This window comes from Bemisia tabaci, chromosome 6 (assembly GCF_918797505.1).
Source record: "Bemisia tabaci chromosome 6, PGI_BMITA_v3".
NCBI lineage: Eukaryota > Metazoa > Arthropoda > Insecta > Hemiptera > Aleyrodidae > Bemisia > Bemisia tabaci.
This window is the reverse complement of record NC_092798.1, coordinates 47,542,388-47,564,289: the sequence shown is the minus strand read 5'-3', so window position 1 is coordinate 47,564,289 and position 21,902 is coordinate 47,542,388. Positions and strand designations below refer to the sequence as shown.

Sequence of the window (21,902 nt, the reverse complement as noted above, 5' to 3'; positions counted from 1 at the left end):
ATTGTGTGGAAATTGTGAACACCGGGGTGACCCGGTGTACACAATTTCCACACATTACCGTAGGTTCGACACGAAGAAAATACGAATTTTCAAGGACTTGAGCGCGCTCTGTGGTATACGCGCAATGCTTGAAGTATCCTGCAGACTTGTAAGGCGCTATACTACGCGTCGCGCGCATCGTGCTGTACGCGCAATGCATGAAGTATCCTGCGGTCTTGTAAGGCGCTACTATGCGTGTTGCGCTGTGCGCGCCAGCCCCGCGGCGGCCGCACTGTGTTCGATGCGATTACGCAAACTTGTGGCGTCAGTATTTTTCGACTTATGATTTTGAAGTTTGTTGTAATTTCAAATGATAAAACATTACATAAAACCCAAATAATTTATTCCCCTTTATTTGAATATTTTTATAAATAATTTTAAATAAAAGCATGAAAGTAAATCGATTTTTACGGGTAGGTTCCCGCGTTGCTAACCAATGTAATGACGTGATCATTTGGACTACATTTTGTCATCCGTAACTACACTTTCTGGCTCATCTGTAAAAACTCTTTGGTGCATAAGAAAACTAACGGTGTCCACGCTGCTTCTAAACCAAGTTCATTTGATCAATGAACCCCTTTGAGGCGTAGGGTATGAATTCGACTATGCGGAGGGTATGGATTCGATTGAAATGAATCGATCGAAAAACTCGTGAATCGATAGAATCGACGCCGGTTTTCTAATAATTTGTCGGTTGAAATGGTGTTGATCGGTGCAAAGCCATTAGTACGGTGGTAATGATTTTAAAGATTCTTATTGTAACTTTTCCTGCCAGTTTTTTCCCCTCTCAAATCTATTGTCATCATTGTCATAAGAAGTATATATTATAATCTCATTTTTCAATTGTTTCCATAATTAATCATACACGTATGTGATCTGAAAGTGTTATTTCGTTCACAATCTTAAATTATTAAAAATTAAATAGGTAAAAGAACAATTTCACACAAAAAAACTTATCCCCTTAAAAACGCCGTATCTTCATTCAACACTTTTTCAATTTTTGTTACAAAATGCAGTTATACAAAAAACCTATCAAATCTTCATCCTTAATTTTTTCAATACAACTCCACCGCACCATTGGGAACTAAAAATGAAAAAATAAAGACTCGAGGCAATTGAATTTTCTTTCAATAGAGCAAAGCGTGCTGAAAAAAGGAAACAAGTGAGAGTGGAGTTACGGCGTTTTTGCTGTAGATGGCAGTAATGCATGTTGCAATTAATAACTTTTTTTCTTTTTATTTTCAAAATCGCTGATAAAATGACGTGGTTTCGGCGATACCGAGATGAAAATTGCGTAATTTTTCATAATTAAGTTTAATGCAGTAAAAAAATGGATAAATGTTTCTATCATTACATTCATCCTTCCCGAAATGTACTTAAACAATTGTGCAACGGCCCCATCGTGATAATTCGGTCGCTCCTTTTCTCCTGGCGAGAGCGTAATTCCGAACGCCAGGCGGGTTGCCTACTCGGCGAGGCTGAAGGCGCGAGGATGCGCGTGGAGCCGCGCCCGTTCCTATCGGAGGAGGATGCCCGTCGGATCGAGATCCAGTCGAACTGGTGATCTGTCGCTGCATCGACGCCGCGCCTCTGCCCGCGACATTCGCCCTGTCCGTAATCGTGTCCGTGTCCGTCTCGAAAACCGTGTCCGTGCTCGTGTTCGTGTCCGTAGTCCGGACGCTCGTCCGGTTTCTCGTCCGTTCAATGTGTACGCTCCGAATTTATCCATAAGTGGGGACTTCCTATATTCCCTCCGGATCTTGTAGCGCCGTTAGCATTCTTAAGAGGTGAGGGTCAAATCTTTCTGGGATCACAAAACGAGTCCTATCTGGACCGCGTTAAGCAGAAAGGAACCAAGCCACATCACTTATTGCCAAATTTAATTGAGCGATTTGATTTTTAACATTAAAACGAATATGCAGATTTTTCTGCATTTCAGTGAAGTTTCTGCATAGTGCGAAGCAAATTCTTTAAAATTGTCAAAGGAGTCCACACGAGCTTTTGCTCGTGAAAAATTAAATTGCCCGGTCAAATTTGGCAATAGCTGACATGCACTGGAAAAAGATTGGTAGAATTTACCATTCCTTCACGCTGTATTTCACACAGCATGAAGGAATGGTAAATTCTACCAATCTTAAGTCGATTCTGTCAGAGGGATGGTTACCTTTACCAGTATATAGTAACGTTTACCTTTCTTTCGGCAGAATTGACTCTGAATTGACGCTGTGTGGATTACAGAAGGAATGATACATTCTAACAATATTTTTTTTTCAGTGTATCTGGATCGCGTTAAGCAAAAAGGATCTCAGCCACATCAGTTATTGCCAATTTTAACTGAGCAGTTTGATTTTTAACACGAAAACGAATGTGCGGATATTTCGTGCAAATTTCAGTGGATTTTCTGTACAGCACGAAGCAAATTCCTTTAAATTTTCAAAGAAATCCGCACGAACTTTTGCTCTTGAAAAATTAAATTGCAAAGTCAAATTTGGCAATAGCTGATGTGGCTTGGTTCTTTTCTGCTATACGCGGTCTATTTGAATCAGTTGCAAATGCAAAGTTAACGCTGATTTTTAACATTCCTAAAATTAGTAAACCAATTTCTGATGAAATGAATCATCTATACATTGGTGAATCGATTTTTTTCTTTCCTCCTTCTTTTTTTTGTGGTCGTGGAAAATAATGAGTTTAATATGCTTTTAGTTAAACTAAATGCATGTTTAATTAGAATGATTTTTCGTTCAGAACTATCAACAACTTGCCGAATGTAGTTGAATTTTTTTTGAAGCTAAACGGAATGTACTAATCCAGGCTGTTTTAAAGGAAAACTTTGCTCTAATACAAAAGTGATTGTTACGTTTGCTTTTTGAAAATGATGTAGGTATTTTTTCCTCAAGTCAATGCTCCAAATAATGAGACGGATGATTTTTGGGACAATCCAGATCATAGCTTGTCAGGAATAAAATCAACACTAAAGAATACAAATCGAAATTAAACTGTTAAGTATGTTTTTAAGATCATGTAACTCACAAACAATTCTGACTCCTTGTAGCTGTCATCTTTACCTACGGATTAGCATTCAAGCTGTAAAAGATAGGCTAAAATTTCAAGACACTCCTTGAAATAGATATTTTTGACTTTCATAAAAAGTCCCTTCAAAAGATGGTTGTTTTCAAAAGGTTTTGAAGAAAAACCACACTGCAGGTAGATTGTTGAAATTTATACACAAAGTAGACAAAAAGGATGTGGACGGATCCTATTGGTGGAAGAGGGTGGTTGCAATGGACGCAGAAGGTTGATATTAGACTAAAACTAATGACAACCCTTGACGACCCTATAGTTACTTCATCACTTTCTTCTTGGTCTATGGGTACCAGCCATTTTAACCAATAGGGTCGCTCCATACTCCCCATGTATTCTTTGTCTATCGCTTTCTCTATCAATTTCAACAATCACTCCGCTGACAGTTTTATTCATGAGAAGATAGGCATCACATTAGATAGGTGCTGAGATGTTCTAATCGCTTGTTTCCTCCCGGATGTAAATCAAACACCCATAGTCATCGGGCGAGGAAAATGTAATGAACATCAGTTTTTTTGTCATTTTGTACGTTTGAATTAATTTCGTGAGAGGAGAAACAGGCGACACAGTGCCATTCTATAGAACACTGACCTACTATTTTTTGAATAACACAATGATTTAATCATATCACACCCCCAAAAACTGGTGAACTAACTGTAATGAAAAACAATCTTGAAATAGAAGAAATATAATATAATAAAATTAACGGAATTCATTTTATTAAAGTAGATAGAATATAAAACCTCATTCTCTCAAGTTTTCCACAAATAAAAATAAACCAGAAATGAAATGGAAACATACCTATTTTGACTAACGAGGTGGAAATATCTTGACTGCTAATCCAAAGATTAAAATATATGAAGGTCCACAGTGTCATTCACAGTATTATTCTGCATTTAAGGTAAGGACCACTGGTAGTAGCGCAGCAATGATAGCAGTAATTATTTCATGTAATCTTTGAGCGATTTCACATTTTTTGTTTTGAGATTCATATAGGTACTTATTATTGTAGGCTTTCCTTGAATTGAAACTGATCAGACAATGAGCACAAAGCCCTCAATTCTTTGATGACCAACAATAAGATCTCTAGGGCTTTAGAAAAAATAATAATGTTTTTACATAATGGGCCTGTTGCAAACTTTTGCTAGAGCAAAAATAAGAGTTGTTTCTTATAGATAATGCCTCAAAAATCACGATGAGCGCATCGGCAAAGTTTGAAATGCACTCATAACTTCACAGTCTGCGTAAGAAATTTGCGGTTTTTTGAGCTTCCCGCTTCAAAAACGATACTACGGCACAGGTGAACATTTTGTAAGAGGAGTCGTTCCGTCGTCGGCAATAATCATCATGGCCGACGCCAATCCGCCAAAACACGTTTGAAGGGACGAGATAACACCTGAACTGGATTAGACCAGATAACAATCGGTGTGTTAACGTTCATATTTTCCACGCCCGAATTGGTTGACCTTGAACTCTCCTCGAATTACGCGCGGAACTGCGCGCAAGTGTCGGCCATGATGAATATCGCCGACGATGGAGCGACTCCTCTAACAAAATGTTCACCTGTGCCGTAGTATCGTTTTTGAAGCGGGAAGCTTAAAAAAACGCAAATTTCTTTCGCAGATTGTGAAGTTATGGGTGCATTTCAGATTTTGCCGATGCGCTCATCGTGATTTTTGAGGCATTATCTACAAGAAACAACTCTTATTTTTGCTCTAGCAAAAGTTTGCAACAGGCCCATTCTAAATGTTCACGAATAGAACAAATTAGAACAAGTTGCGCAGAGAAGGAGCAATTTCGCAATAACGAACTGGTTTTCTTATAGCTTTAATCTTAGAGCTTTTAACAGTGAGCCCTCAAAACCGCAAAAAACCTTTTCCGTGAATAATTGAGTCTAAAGCGATTTAAAGAGGAACAAAATCATAGTGAATCGATAAATGCATATATGCACGAACGTCTACTCTACTTTTACTAAATAAGGGAGTTTAACCGTGTATTAGGTTCCGAGCTGAGACTTAATATCTTCTTAGAATTGTCCTAGTTATTATATATAAGGGAAGGAGTATGTTTTGGAAATTTCAGGTGAGTTCATACAGCGTACTAAACCTACCGCGTATCAGGACGTTTATCTCAAATTAGAAAGGTTTGTTGGAGCAAATGATTGCATCTAATTTTTTTCCATGATGTTACAGGACCTTGATCCAAGTAATTAAATGATGAGAGCCCGTTTAGGGAATTAGCAATGAGGGTGGCAAGGTGACAAAGAGGCAGATCAGGGTTTCATTATGTTACATCGTTACTTACGTAGTATTCCCCTGCTTCTTTCTCACTATCTACCGCGAGATATCGACCATCGACACCTTACAGTGCGAGTTTTAACCCGAGATGTTTGCGTAGGCATTTCAATAGGTACTTGCAACGCACTTGAGACAATATACACGTAGAAAAAGATATAATTCATTAAGCGTTCCCTCCGTAGGAATACCCTTTGTTGCTCCAGTTTCTTCAATGAAATTATTTTTTGCGAGTTCGCGACAAAGAATAATTACTTCGCCTTCATGAGCAACTTTCCTCGTTTTTCTTTCCTCGCGTTTCGCTTTATTTCAAAACGGGGGAAACTTTCGTCTTAAAGCCCCTCTCCTCTCCAAGACGGCTAGGGGATACTAAATAAAAACCAGGGAGCGTTGAAATTATTTTTTCTTCTCTTGAACGCTTCTAACCATAATAATTTCATTTACCGATTTTTCTCGTTCTTTCACGCCAAAACCTAATTTGTTAAAGAGCGTTTAACACAGGGAAAATGATGGTAAACGGACTGATTTTAAGTGCAGTTACATTATTTTTTTCTGCGAGCTCAATGAAAAAATCGGTATATTTGCGCATGCAGCTAAATTTTAATTTTGGCCTCATGTAAATTTGAAAAAAAAACAGCTTCACATACACAATTTAACCTGTAACTTTTACGGGAGATGTGATTAGATTACCGTAAAAACATAGATTAAGCTAAACAAGCTCCTCTAAGCTTCATTGCTATTCCTCTGCAAGCGTCATACTTTTTAGTCAGGTAATTTTTCACCGATGTTAAGTTACAATTATTAGCAGAGCAATGTGACTTTCAAATAATTAAAATAGTCTTTCATTTAATGTTATAAAATCTCCACAATTCATTATGAATCGCACTTTCTGCTCATGATTTTCTGGATCATGAACATACTACACAGACGGCATTTCAATATAAAACATGATGAACTTGGGGAGAAAACCTGCATTCTTCATTAGAATTTCGGAGGTTTTGAGTTTAATTGCAGTGCTATCCCTGAAAATGGATATAATTGGAAACTCGAAGAATTGAATAGATTTTATTCTCTTTGACTCTTTCTTTGTGGTTCATGTACGGTAGTTTCCCCCTCGCGGCTGATCCGAATACAGCACCTACAGAGCCTAGACTCAGTGCTCTCCATACTTTGAGTCTATAGCGAGCAGTTCAAGAGTGCAACATGAGATAGTAACTTTTAATTTTCTTAAATCAAAGCATCATGTGTTACATACATACAGGATAAATATCAAAACATCCCCTTTTCACCTTATTCTTTTCGTATATTTCTGTCAACCATCCAAAATTACGTTCTATATTGGTAATTATTTTATTTAATTTTTGTTAATTTACCCATCCAGAGAGAATTAGGCTTACGGCGCCGAAACAATTTTGAATCGTGATGAAATCACGACATAAAAATTTGTTCGTACGAAAATGCTCGAAGCAATGCAAATACAAATGCGAATAGCTTTATGCTCCACAGCCACATAGATTGGTATCCATTTTCGTGCCAGCAAGTTTCTTTGTCTTGATCTTATCACGATTCAATATTTACACGTAGTAAAATGCTAACTGCGAAGCCATTTTCCCTATTTAAACGAATTTGCCTTCAGTGCTTGGTGATCTGCAATGCTGAGGATAATGATTTATTATCAAAAAAATTAACGATATACTATTTTCCTTGAAATTGCCAAATAAACCCGATTTTACGAGTAAAGGCCTCAAATCAATTCAAAGAAAAAATCACGAGTACCACATAAAAGTCGTATTTAATCAGAACAATTTAGCAACGTCAAAATTATATCGCACCGTTTTCCTTTTTAATCGGTAGACTAAAGCTGAGATAGCTTTTCCTAAAATTCGTACCGGAAAATTTACAAAAAAAAGAGATGGTCTCAGAGCTTGATGATTCCTTAACGTTTCACTGTTCTGTCGTTCTAAGGAAGCACCCCGTATGAACGTTCAGGCGTTGCCAAATTAACTTTAATGTAACATGATTTCCTGATGGACTTATGAATTTTTTTTTCATTCCATATCTCAGATGATTTTTTCCCCGCACTTCTACCTAAAGTTCCTGAGAATCACTAGGAAAAATATTCATAACTTTCCTCCAAAATAAAACATTTTTGAGGAGGAAATTCGGTGACTATCAAATGTTCATACGGCGTTCTTCCTTGGAACGGCCGTGATGGTGCTGAGAGCTTCACACTCTAATCGAAATAGACCAAGCACATGAACTCTGGAGCGAAGATAACTCGGTGCTGATGATTATAAGAAATTTACAACCCATTTTCATGATCCAGTAGTTGTTAATGCTTCCGAAGCAAAGGGCCCGCCGTGCCGGCCGGGCACAAGGAACTTTGATAACGTGAGTTATGAGAATTTTCCTAATGGACACTGTTGCCAGCTCATAAAGCTGTAAGCACACGAGTAGCTCATATTGACAAATGCAACTTTCATGAAACTATCAAAGCACGATTCTATAAAAAATCAAGCTTGGAAATTTTCCTCACTTACGAAAAATAATGAGAAAGCAGCATTATTCACATTTAATCATCCGGAAGGATAGAAATTTTGACGACTTGAATTTGATTGCGTTAAGCAGAAAGGAACCAAGCCACAGGGCACAAGGAACTTTGTTATCGTGAGTTATGAGAATTTTCCTAATGGACACTGTTGCAGGTTCATAAAGCTGTAAGCACACGTGCATCTCATACTGACAAACGCAATTTTCATGGAACTATCAAAGCGTGATTCTAGAACATCAATCTTGGCAATTTTCCTCACTTACGACAAAGATGATCAACAAGAAAAATAATGAGAAAGCAGTATTATTTACATTTGGACCGCGTTAAACAGAAAGGAACCAAGCCACATCAGCTATTGCTAAACTTATAACGGGGAAATTTTATTTTTTACGAGAGAACTTCTGTGCGGATTCCATTGAAAATTTTAAGGAAGTTGCTTTGTTTTATGAAGAAAATTCACTGAAATTTGTACAAAAATCCGCACGACCTTTATCATGTAAAAAATTAAATTGCCTGATTTTGACAATAGCTGATGTGGCTTGGTTCCTTTCTGTTTAACGCGGTCCATTTAACCATCTGGAACGATAGAAATTTTGACGGTTTGAATGTAATTGCGTTAAGCAGAAAGGAAACAAACCATTAGCCGTTGCTAAATTTTACTGAGCAATTTAATTTTTTACGAGAGAACGTGTGTTTGAATCTCTTTGAAAATGATGAGGAATTTGCTTCGTATTATGCAAAAAAATTCACTGAAAATTGCACAAAATTCTGCGCAACAATATTCTTGTAAAAAATTACATTGCCCAATTCAATTAGGCAATGGCTGATGTGATTTGGTTCCTTTATGCTTAACGCGGTTCAATCATAACAAAATTTGGCTCCTTAATGCCTAACCACTATTTTCTGCAAAAATTAGAACTTCATTCAGCAAGGTGTCAAATTATATTTCAATGCTTCGTCTCCTTACTTTTTATACTTGATGGGGAAATATTCGCAACAATATCAATACTGTAATGGCTTTGTGCCCTCGCGTTTAATCTTACGATGCTTTCCTCATTTGTTCATTTGAATTAGCTATCCGGCCATTTCATCACGTACAAAAACTGAAGCAGCAACTTGCCACTTCAAAATAATTCAAGCTTCACAAATATTTCAACTCGTAGGAAGGGTGCCTAAACAGCTTAATGAGGGAAACTAAGATTAGCTCTGTCGAGTATAATCCACCTTCGTTTAACTTATTAGTCATAAAAACCAATGCAGATTTCAATCATTTAGATATCTTGGTAGATGAAGCACTCTGCCTATTATATCCGAAATTACCATTTACCGTTTTCGTAATGCAGACCGGAAATTCTGCTGTATATTCTCCGGAGAACGTTGAATAGCTACACTTTAATTTCATTCATAAGTCGATGCAATTTGAAAATATCAGGAGGCTTCACCTAGAATAATTGCTCATCTGATTATCAGAAAAAAATACATTTTACCACTCATTTCATTAATTTTGCAGACCCTTAAATTTTGTATTTGAGTTTGTCATGATTTTATCATGAAAGTGTCTAATATTGTTTTCAATTGGAAGGATTTGGGTCTTGACTGAATGACTCAGTTCATGAAAAAGACAATGCATTTCAGAATATCGACGGTGAAACTACCAAACCACGTATCTCGGTTTGCGACGTCGCAGACTTCCTGTCATACTTTATTTTTTAAATGAAAAACTACTTAACATCCAGTCTTGAAAATTTCTGTGATTTTTCTTCTTTGTGCAGAGAAAATTCCGTGAAAATTTCAAGGAATGATATTGATTTGGTTTACTTCAAAAAAATAAAATGTGATCGTAGATTTTTAAACACCGCAAACGAGATACGTGGTTTGGTAGTTTCACCGTCGATATGTATCGGTTGTGATATTGTCAACACTTTATTCGAAGAACACATGTCATTGTTTCCCAGTTAAAAGAGCGTTTTACGTCCGTCTCAAGCAATTAAAAATTGCCGGTTTTTTGCTAGTCACCAGTAAGCAATTAGAAAAGCATATATAATTCAGGAAAAAAGAACAGTATTAGACCACTGATTATTTATCATATAATATGAATAGAAACTCTTTCCTCTATATAAAAACCTGACTGTAACAGGCACACTCAGGGAAGCTTGCAGTATATTTAGAGACCTTAATTGAGTTTGCATCGGATAGGCAACTAAACTAACTCCGCCACAAAGCGTGAAGTATCCCAGAAAATGAAGGCGCTTAAGGGCCGAGCTCCTGATTTTCTGCTGAAAATTTTGCTGAATTTTTCGTGTAGCAAAAGTCAATTTGTGAGTGACATCTTCGTATTTTTGGAAAATTTGGTGCTTCCTTTCGTCTAGGAAACGCCGATTTGTAGATCACTTCGTCGAATAGACTGTTCTTTCTCTGAGTTTTAATAAAGTAAACTGAAAACGCCTAGTTGCTAAATGATAAAGAGCAACGTCGTGTCTTGCATCTAATGAATTTGTTCCTTTTTCCCGAATTAGCGATTCAATTTTAGCTGGTACGATGTAGTCAAAATGTCTCGGCTTTCTTTTAACTTGTAGTTTTTACCAATTAAATTCACATAATGAGCCCAAGTAGATTCCTTTAATTTGACATCTTTCCTATTTTTGAATTTCAGTCAATTTAACGTCCAGCCACTGAGGAACAGTCACACGTGATTATGCTGCTAATCATAGGATTTTCTTCCGTGAAAAACCTCCGTTAAAATCCTCTAAGAAAGATCGCAAGTGGAGTGAACTCATCGAAAATCGTCCTCAAAGTTCGCGTTATCCTGCGGGAAGGATATTCGGATTGGAACTTAAACCGGTGATTCGACAATCAAATTGAATTTCGACTTAGTAATCTTGTGAACTGTCATGAAAAGTGCGGAGTAAAATAAAGTGATGTGATTGTGTTTACCTTCGTCGCGGATCGAATATCACATGTTTGCCGTCTCTATTGGAATAACTCCCGATGATATTTCGTCAAAAGCGTCTACTGCTTTTAATAAGCTGACTGGGAGATCAGAACTGAGGTAAGGATACATATCCTCTTTCCTTCTTTGTTATCTTTGATCTTCTTACCATACACTTACACATATGACATTGGAATAACTCTACAATTTGGATCACCTTTTGCAATATGGACCTACTATTCGCAGCTCATTCATAAATTACTTATTTGCATAGGGAAACTTTTGATACATATATTGTTTCTACAATAAATTAATAATACAACAACGGTGCAGAAAGCTCTACAGTGTGCGAGTTCACCAGTAAAACACAAATTTTCCGTGCGCCCAATAATCCAGCGTGGTTGGAGTTAATTTGAACCGAAAAGTATCCGAGATCAAGAAACTTTTACAAAAAAAATAGCCCGGTCGAAGTATAACCTTAACAAAAAAAAGAAGAAAAAAATGCGCATTGGCTCACCATTTAGACCCGGCGAACCATTTTAGAGATGTCAGTAAAAAGGGAGAACTTTCCATTTGTTTAATTATCAGAAGCCGCGAATTCGAACCATCGCGGGCAAAAAGAAACACCCGCGCGTGTCCGACATAGCGCCTTCAACGTGACACCGTTACACGAACGCTCTGATGAGCAAATTACCTATACTACGCCTACCGAAGTCTACTCCGTATTTCACGGTGTACATTCTATAAACTTTCAATGATCTATGAAATTGGTGATTGAGTACATTTTGCATGACGTCTTACAATAAAGAACTATATTCTTCCCAGCTCATCCACAAAAACACATATGCATAGGAAGCCATTAGTTATTTAAAAACAATAATGAGCCAAAATTAATAGTTTCTGACTTTTTAACTACATTATCCGGCTTATTTTAAAAACATATCATAAGTGCCATTAGTGTCCCTATGCAAATATGTGCTTTCATGGGTGGTTGGAATCGTTAGTTCAATTTTGCAAAATGCAGCCAAACTCAGTTAATTTGAGTGTTGGAAACCACTTTACTAGTATTCGCGCTAAAAATTCAACGAGCCATCCCAAAACTGGGAAAGTATTGAATTATCGCTGAGGATCTTCCACATGCAGGTACAATAATATTGGTCGGGGATGCTCTCGTGTGGGAGTCTGTTTATTTAAGAGGGAGCAGGGACGCCTAGCAGCGAGTCTGAAAATAAATGCAAATGAGACGTATTCATCCGGAGTTATGATTTATGCGCTATTTATCCGAGCGATGGATTCGACGATCGAATCTCTGCCCGGCTTACGCCGCCGCCGCCTCGCCGTGGCCGAGGAGGATCTCCAGCGCATCGGCCCTCGGGTCTTCCCGCTAAAAATCCCTTCGTGAGGGCTTAGCCGACTGCGGCCCAGGGTCCACTCGCCCCCCCCCCCCCCGTCCTGGAGCTGTCACTTCCTCCCGAGCGAGTTCGAAAACCTCGAATTCGTTTTTTAGATCGAGTTTGCTCTCTTTGTGGCAAAATTAGTGATCAGCCTCCTAGTAATTTCCTTTGGAGTTATAGTTCCTCACCCAAAACCCCCTTCAATGAAGATGTTGCATGTGAGGGGAATTTGCGATTTGACTGTCGATTAATGTGTAAAAGTTCACGGGAAACACGATGGTGCCACTGGTTTTCTCTGAAATCAACTCCCAAGCTCAAAATAAGCTCTCAAGTTGAGGCCAAAATGGCCGGGGATATCCCACGCTGTCCTGAGAGTCCACCTCTACGACATAACGCAATACAGCCAATAATAGAAAATTTCGGGTAAAAAATGTTGAGGAACGATAAGCTCCCATCCTTCCCCCTACCATACACGTTTTCTGTATAAATAAAACTGTAACAGTCGAAACCTCGTGAGCCTTAATTTTGAGGAACCGCCAGGTCGATTTCCTTGATTTTTGTTACAAACGAAAGCTGTTCATGTCAAGATGATACAAAAATCCGAAACTTTTAATATCCGCTCTTGAAAGTTTTCCGTGCGTTGGCGAAGCAAGTCATAGGGGGTTACTAGGCGCAAAGGCAAACGAAGTGGGCTGAAGTAGCTAGTAATGTCTGAAAGTGTATTATACGTTTGAATATTACATATTCTCGTACCTTTATGCATGTATGTAATCTTTGTAGAGGTTTACAACTTCCAAGCGTCTTTGTTGTGTTTTATTCACGTAATCTTTCAAATCAGACAAATAAATACAGGAAAATGAACTCTTCATGCCACAGCTACGATCTCGTGCGAGCCATTATGGGAGGGCGTAATGGCGTTACACATCATTTTAACGAGTGTACAGGAACAGATAAACGCTTACGACAGAATCGGGTGTCACACTGAAACGATCAGACCTCTCTCGGAAAGACAATAAAAATTTCTTATAAACATTCGGTACGATCTGACAAATAAGTTTTTAAAGTAATAAATTCACTTTCCACAAGAGAATGGAGATGTTGCATGTGCGAGGAATTTGCGATTTGACTGTTGATTCTTATGTAAAAGTTCGTGAGAAACACGATGCTGCCACTGGTTTTCTCTGAAATCAACTCCCAAGCTCAAAAAAAGCTCTCAAGATGAAGCCAAAATGGAATGGATATCCCACGCTATCCTGAGTGTCCATTTCTACATCAAGGCAAACTCTCCATGCAATGATAGGGAGCAAATACATTAGCAGGGTTACTGTGTTTTCAGTTTTGGAGTCCCCAAAGAAAGTGGCAGCCCTGTTAAAGTATTTGCTCCCTATCTTTGCATGGAGAGTGTCTTGATGCAGACGTAGACTCTCAGGATAGCGTGGAATATCCCCTCCATTTTGGCCTCGACTTGAGAGCTTTTTTTGAGCTTGGGAGTTGATTTCAGAGAAAACCAGTGGCACCATCGTGTTTCTCGCGAATTTTTACATAAGAATCAACAGTCAAATCGCAAATTCCTCACACGTGCAACATCTCCATTGCTGAACGGGCGGTTTCAAAAGTTTTAAATCTTGTTTAAATTTGGCAATAGCTGATGTGGATTGGTTCCTTTCTGCTAAACCTGGCCGATTTTGACACTTAATATAGCGGCAAACAGTGTTTAATTTACTTTCAAAAAAGACTGAGAACAGTATGAGAGCCGTTGTTGTCGATTTTGCATAGCGCATAGCTGCCTAGCGCAGTCCAATTGTATTAAAGTCAAGTTCTGCTTGGTCATTTTTACTAGAGTTCTCCACCAAATATTGCGGTGAAAGCACTTAATGAGAAGTATTCACCTAAAATTGATGAGATAAATTTGGACTCCTTACCGGTATAATCGACTGCCGCTGAAATTCAGGCTAGTTTTATCAGAACCCCCCTGTTAACAACACAACTGAAACTATCGGCTACATGTTCGCCCGCATCGCCCCGTGAGGACAGCATGATGTTAGTCTCATCGAGCTCTCTAGGAGAGGAAAACAAGGCCAAAACAAGTCTACATTGAAACAGATGTGATTCCAATTGTTCATTTGTACGTTAGATTCAACTAGGGGCTTATGGGGCTGCTTCGCAGCCCCTTATTTTTCCTGTACACTTTTCACTTTCACATGTTTTTTTTTTTTTTTTTTTTTTTTTTTTTTTATTTATTTTCATTTAATTTTCTGTTTTGTCTTTGAATCGGGTCTAATTATTTTTTTGAGAGTATAAATATAACACATGTTTTCAAAAATTGTAATTTTATTTATAGTAACCCACCTTAAACCCACCTTTTTTCGGCACTGGAAGTCCTAATTTTTCGCAACTGAAACCATTAGACATTAAAATATTTTCTATTTCTGCTAAAGCGTCGTTTTCATCTTTTTGTGGACATTTTCCTTTTTTATCTTCAGTTAAGCTCGTTTTGAAAGTATTCCAGAGATCAAATGGAGAGGTGGGCTCGCAAAAGCAACAGATGTACGCAAACATTTCTCTAAGTTGTTTCGGCATGTGGTAGTTTTCCATTTCATGCAAACAGTGAAACCATTCCGTGTCGTCCTGGAGGAGACCGCGTGCTATAACTACTTCTTTAAATGTTTTATACGTAGTTCCGTTGAATTGTAGCAAGTCTGAGAATGATTTAGCTCCTTTAACATGCAACAATAACATTCTTAAATAAAATCGATCAGTATCATTGGGAGAAACTCCGTACATTCTTCCTATGACTTTCTTGCATTTGTTCTTACGTTTCACCCACTTGTTATTATCAAAAATATATTTTTCTGGAATCTCGTAGTAAAGGAAGTTATATGAGCGTAAGTGTCTTTTTCGTTTAATTCAAACAAAGCTGTTAGGGTGGTTTTCTTACTTTCGCTGCATTTTAATGCACGTTCTTCTTTGCCTTCCTTGAAGTAAACGTTTTGATGACCTGGACCATGCACAGCTAATCTAATACTAGTATGAGATTGCTCATGGAGCTCATTCGAGTGTATTCTCCAAATGCATTCGTGAGAACTTACGTACCTCATATTCGTGAAGGCGATTGTTTCATCATAATCTATTTTGTTTTCATCGTTATTTTTCTCCACGAACTCTACACATGCTGCATCATAACCCTTATAAATGTATTTGAAAAGATATTTTACTGATCTAATACTCGAACAAATTTCGACATTTATATGTGCATCGTATTTTAACAGTAAATAACCATTAAAAGGCACTATGTCTCTGTTGTCGACTTGGTATGCACTTTTACACGCTGTTACTCCATTATTTCGTCTACGATATACAGGATAACCATTTTGATTTTGTATGGTTGTCTCTGAGAAAGATTTCGGATAATTTTTTGAGCATTTTCCGAGTTTCATGAAAGGTGATGAAGGATTTCGTTCGCAACATGGTCCGTGAACCATATGAGATAAAACTCTGTTGTATAAAATGGGTGATTTTTCATGATCTGGCAACTCTGCACTAACACAACTATCAATACTTGCAGAATCCCTAAATTTATGATTTTTGTCTAAAATTAAAAGAAGGTGACAGTGCGGAAGGCCTCTTTTTTGGAACTCAATGACGTAGACGTGAGCGGTGACTACGCCGAGTACGTGTTTCTTAAGAATATCATTTTTTAATTCATCCAATTTGCATCGAAAAACACGTGAAACGATATCGGGACGAGCACATGGTTTTTCGCCGTTTTTAAGTTCGTTTTTGATTTCCGGCCAGTTGGGATTACATGTAAATGTCAAAAATATATCTGGTTTTCCTTCTTTTCGAACCATTGCCATCGCATCCTGATAGCGTTGAGCAAGGTTGCGTGGGCTCCCTTGAAATGTAGACGGTAAGATTACAACTTTTCCTGTAGTAGAATTAGAAAGACGTGATTTATTGACGACAAAATCCTGTAAACATTTATAGTGTTCTACACGCAATTTTGATTGATTTTGACGGACGTAGTCCAGGCGGTCACTTTCAATTCTAACATAAGTATCAACTAAATATTGCTGAAAGAGTTTCTTTGCTTGGTGTACATGAGAAAATTCTTCTCTGACAGCAAGCCTATGGCAGGCAAATTGACGCATTGTAAGTTTATTGCGTTCCTTTTGCTTCCGAGGACCATTATGAATCAAAGATGGATCCAAAGATGGATCAAAGAGATGAGTAATAAAATAATAACAACACTATTAAACAGAATTTTAAGTCTTATTATTTTCTCTGAACTGTGTATTTTTAAAATGTTTAAAAACAAAACGGAATAACCGGAAATGCATCCGCATCCGGAATGCAGCTGCATTCCGGATGCGTTAAGGGGTGGGAAGGAGGGAGGGACGGACTGAGAAACTGAAAAAAGTACGTTACGTAACGGTAAATATTAAATAAACTTACCTATATATGGATCCTTGAACTTTAAAGCAATAAGGTCCATCACCCGGAATATCAATTCGATTTGCAGAGAAAGAGGCAAAAGCAACAGCACTATTATAATTTCTGATATGCTTTATGAAATTTGGAGAATATAAAAATAATGATTTCAAATCGGTATTTGTCCGAATACTCAGTAAAGAAATTAAGCCATTTTGGCAGCAGTTATTAAAATGACCATTGGACATTTCACCCTGAAAATGGCGAGCATCACAATGATGACAAATTATATTCATTGAACCGACTGAAAATTTGGTAACAAAATTTTCATCAAAGTTCTGATCATCAATTTTATACTTCCGAAATGAAGAAATGAAACTTTGATTTTCTATACTAATAACAGAGTTAAGTTCTTGCTTCACTAAACGAACATGGGAAGAATTCTGAAAAACGCGACCACGTTTTGGAGGACGACCGCCTCGGTCATTGAAAATTTCACTCATAACAACTGTTAAATTTAAAATTAAAATTAGTAAAAATTATTATTATTTTAACAAAATCATAACTGAAAAGTTCAATTTTTAAATTAAAAAAAATAAATCAGAAGAAAAAGGATGAAATGAAAATGGAAATTAATAATAAACATATTTATACACATTGAAAAGAAACAGCGTAAAAGTTCTGATCGGAAATGAGAAAAAAAACTTGGAGGTTATTGACTTAATGAGGAAAAATTGGCAATAGGAAAAAGATGGAACCAATCATGAAAAACCGTTAAAAAAAACGCGGGAAAAGGAAAATGTAAGTTGATGGCAGTTGAGTGTTGGAGGTAACCTCACTTAATGATGATTGTTGAATGAAAACAGCTGATAAAAAGACAGCAAACAGTAAAGTAAGATGCGTAGCAACAAAACTTTTCCGAAAAACAAAAAACAAAAAACCCCCACTTCCCCTCATCCAATTTATGAGTTTTTAGGGATTTAAAAATCGGGGACGAACTCCAGAAAATAATTTATAGTTTTCCCGAAGCATTGAGAACAACACCTTTCAAATGAACCAACGCCCCTCGCAATTAGTACAGTGGTTGATTCACAATTCCATTCTATTTTTCAAATTAGATATTAAGATGTCAAGCATTGGCGGATCCAGCAAATCGGCAACATTGCCTTTTCTCCATTTAAATCTATGGAAATGTATCGATTCTTGGAGGAGCGAGGGGCCAGTGCTTCGACAAGAATCGATTATTTAGTAATAAAGGTTTATTTGGAGAAAAGACAATATTGCCATGTTGCTGGATCTGCCTCTTATGTCAAGTATAAACTCTTTTATCAGAAACTAATTTTATTTGAAATAAATGTTTTTTCGTAACCGAAAAACACAATAAAGCTAGAAACCAAGGCTATGAAACTAACATGAAACCTGGGACGATTCAGGGTGGTTTCAACTCCCTCTTTGAACAGAAAACAAAAAATACATCAAATTATAAAAGTCAAGACCCTCAGACCTCTCTTCCTTTTGTTATCAAGCAGTTCTGGTTCGCTCTCCCATTCTTTTGTTTCCCTTCGTTTTTAGTAGAATTGTTTGGGCTATTTTTGTGCATTACATATTTTTTTCGTAAAGTATGTTTAAAAGGAGAAAACCAGTAGCGTGGCGTGATTTGCGATTTATCGATTGATTTGCCATGTAACCCTATTGAAAAGGATCGATTAACACGTGTTCGCAACGAACACCGTAAACTTCGAGTGTTTACCATAGCTTCAAATGGGGGAATATTGATATCGATCATTCACGCCTCGCGGACGACTAATAGAACTGAGTCCATCAGGAAGGAACCAACACACATTAACAATAAGTTGAAACTGAGAAACAGAGTTTTAAAGTTTCATTCCTCCATAAGACTCATGAAAATAAACTTGAATCCCTCTTTTCACAAACGATGTTTCTTTTTTCAACTGTGAGTTTTGTCCGGAGAAAATTCAAGACTCAAAAATATTCTCAACTCAATTTTTTTCAAAAACGTAGGTTGGTTCTTTTCTGATAAACTCGGAACAATAATTGAACGTAAAATTACCATCGACTCATTTTTTTTTTTTTGCAAAATAGGGTTTGGTTCCTTTTTTGCTTTGACGAATAGGGAAGTCATACTCAAGAATACAATATGCAACCTCATCAAAATTTACGTAGAGTGCAGTAAACGTAAAATTCAAGTATCAAAACCCGATCCATGTGGTGGAGGACAGCGTTTTCCTTGCGAATCCGTTCCTATCTCCCGCTCTTCAAATAACTGAAGTTTACTTGAAGTTACCGGTAGTTTGCCGAACGTGCCGTGAGAACTCGTGTAAACCTAACTGCACTCTTCTCTTCCGCTACGTCTCGCACACAAGCCGCGCGTGTAAAAATTCATACCCCACTAAATCGTAATTATTCGCAGGAATGGCTTGGATCCTCCTGCTGTTTGAATAAGGGGAATCTCCGTAAAAAAAGGGAGAAAAAAATGTTCCGACTCTTCATCACAATTCCATCGCTTAACAGTAGGAAATGCGATAAAGTGTCAAGCATAGATTTAAAACATGAAAAACAACGCGTGCTCTGGGCAGAAATGTGGAAAGGATAAAAACGCACAAGAAATATGCCTGTTTTTGGCCAAGGTGGAAAAATTTGGACCGCGCTGAGCAGAAAGGAACGAGGCCACATCAGCTATCACCAAAAATTGGGCAATTTTATTTTTAACATGAAAACGATTGTGCGGATTTCTTTGCAAATTTCAGTAAATCCCTGGTAAAAATTGGCTGGAGAATGTGTGTTTCAAAATACTATAGATCGAAAGCCGGCTGTAAGATTTCCAGTAGCTTCTGTAGCCGGCTGTACAATTTCTTATAGCCTTTTATAGCCGATGGCGATTAAGCAACAGCCAGACGATAATGTTTATGCTAAAAGTAACTAATTACGGATACTAAGACTTAGTTAGTTTTTGGACTACCGCTCTCTTTTTGTGTCGTAGTATCTTGATTTATTTTGCGAGGAAAGCTCCGTACTTTTGAAGGATGCCTGTCATTCTTAAAATGTTGGAGCGCCTTCAATTCCTTATGATACTGTGCAATACCTGAGCGCGGAACGCGCATTAGCGCCTTCAAACCTAACAGGGATACTTCACGCATTGCACAATGCGTGAAGTATCCCTGTTAGGTTTGTAGGCGCCAGTGCGTCGCCGCTCCGCTTTGAGTTACGCTCTAATATTTAATCTCGCGGAGTCAGCGTTTTTCAACTCATGATTATGAAATTTTTGCACACTTTGAATGGATTATTCTTATTTTAATTGATGAAAAAAATATGTTTTAAAGGAAAATGTAATGTGTGTTTTGTAAATATTAAGGTATTTCCGTATCAAACTTAATGATTTCCAAAGCACACGAATTTCTACACAATTTCTTATAGCCTTTTATAGCCAATGGCGATAAAGTATAAAGCCGATAAGTGTAAGTGGTAAGTGTAGGTGTAAGTGTAAAGTGAAAACACGGCAACCCTGCTAATGCATTTGCTCCCTATCTCTGCATGGAGAGTTTGTCTTGATGTAGAGGTGGACTCTCAGGGTAGGGTAGGATATCCCTTCCATTTTGGCATCAACTTGAGAGTTTTTTTTGAGCTTGGGAGTTGATTTCAAAGAAAACCAGAGGCACCATCGTGTTTCTCGCGAACTTTTACATAAGAATCAACAGTCAAAGCGCAAATTCCTCACACGTGCAACATCTCCATTATATTCTAGAGGGAGACATTTGACAACACATAATTGGTTATAAGAGGATTTTGCTTAGGACTACAGTATAGTTCTACCATGCTAAGGAAAAATGCCGTATGAACCTTCCGGCGTTGCCAAATTTCCTTTGAATAAATACACATTTTCGAGAAAACCTCCGATTATTTTCCTTCTAGTTTTTCAGATTATTTTGTTCGCAATTTTACCTGAAGCTCCTGAAAATTTTAAGGAAAAATATTCATAACTTTCCTCAAAAATAAACGTTTTATTGAAGGAAATTTTGCGACTTTCGAATGTTCATACGGCGTTTTTCCTTAGCATGGCGGAGTTCGTTGATCGCTCCCAGTGTCAACTCTGCCCTGCTAAGGAAGAACGGAGTATGAACCCTCAGGCCTTGCCAAAATTCTCCTGGCAAATCACTAACTTTCAGGAAAATTTTTGAATATTTTCCTACCAATTGCTCAGATAATTTTGTTTGTAATTTGATTTAAAACTTTTGAAAATTTCAAGGAAAAATATTCATAAATTTCCTCAAAAATAAACATTATATCGCAGGAAATTTAGCAACTCTCGAATGTTCATACGGCGTTCTTCCTTAGCACGGCAGAACCGTCCCTACTCTATCCATAAAATAACTCAAATGATTATTAGTAGGACGACCTTGAGAATGGATTAGACATCTGATTAAAGAATTCTCCTGTGCCCCTAAGAAAATATAATATTTCGGGGTGGCGAGAACCGTGCTGGAAATTAATTTCCCTCGAGTCTTTTATTTTCTTTGGCAGAAGTAGGATCGTTGACTCGGCCGCCCGGCGCCGCCGCGCCGGTGCGACAGCGGCCAAGCGGACAGGGCATTCGAGCGAAAAACAATTTACTCTCACACGAATGACCGCGCTCGGATACGTCGTTTCTGCTCCTATTCCTCAAATATTATGTTTAAGCGATTGGTATTTTAGGGTCGCGGACGGTAGCGCATGTACCCCGTGGTGTCGCCCCGTGCCTCAGCGGCAGAGATGCCAAATTCGTGTAATTATTTTGATCGCATCGTTTCGTTCGGAAACGACTCAATTCTGAGGAGAAGGAATGTGCGAGTACTGGGAAAAAAAACACAGTGTATCTAGAGTCCAGACTCTTAAAAACATCGACAAGAAAAAATACTCTTGATTCAATCAGATTTAAGTTTAAATCAAAAACCAAACCTCTTAATTTGGGAGGATTTCCTTTCGATTTAAGCTTAAATCTAATTGTTCAACAGTCCTTTTTCTTGTCAACGTTTTCAAGAATCTGGACTCTAGATCCAATGTGGTTTTTTTTCCAGTGAGCTACAGAGGGAAACTGATTTAAGCTGATAGCTTTTAATTATTTTAAAATGGTTCTGATGAATGCTGCTGATATATCGGAGGAAGATCAAAAGGTTTCGTTTTTGCTG

At 37.7% G+C, this 21,902-nt stretch overlaps 1 protein-coding gene across 1 annotated transcript in view; it reads left to right on the top strand.

Annotated features, from left to right (window-relative positions):
* Positions 1 to 1,595: 1,595 nt before the first annotated feature.
* Positions 1,596 to 21,902, top strand: part of CngA (Cyclic nucleotide-gated ion channel subunit A) — a 349,197-nt gene continuing 328,890 nt past the window's right edge. The window contains exons 1-2 of the mRNA XM_072301734.1: positions 1,596 to 1,826; positions 10,619 to 11,014. The gene's annotated coding sequence lies outside the window, so the exon portion shown is untranslated. The remainder of the gene's footprint in view (positions 1,827 to 10,618; positions 11,015 to 21,902) is intronic.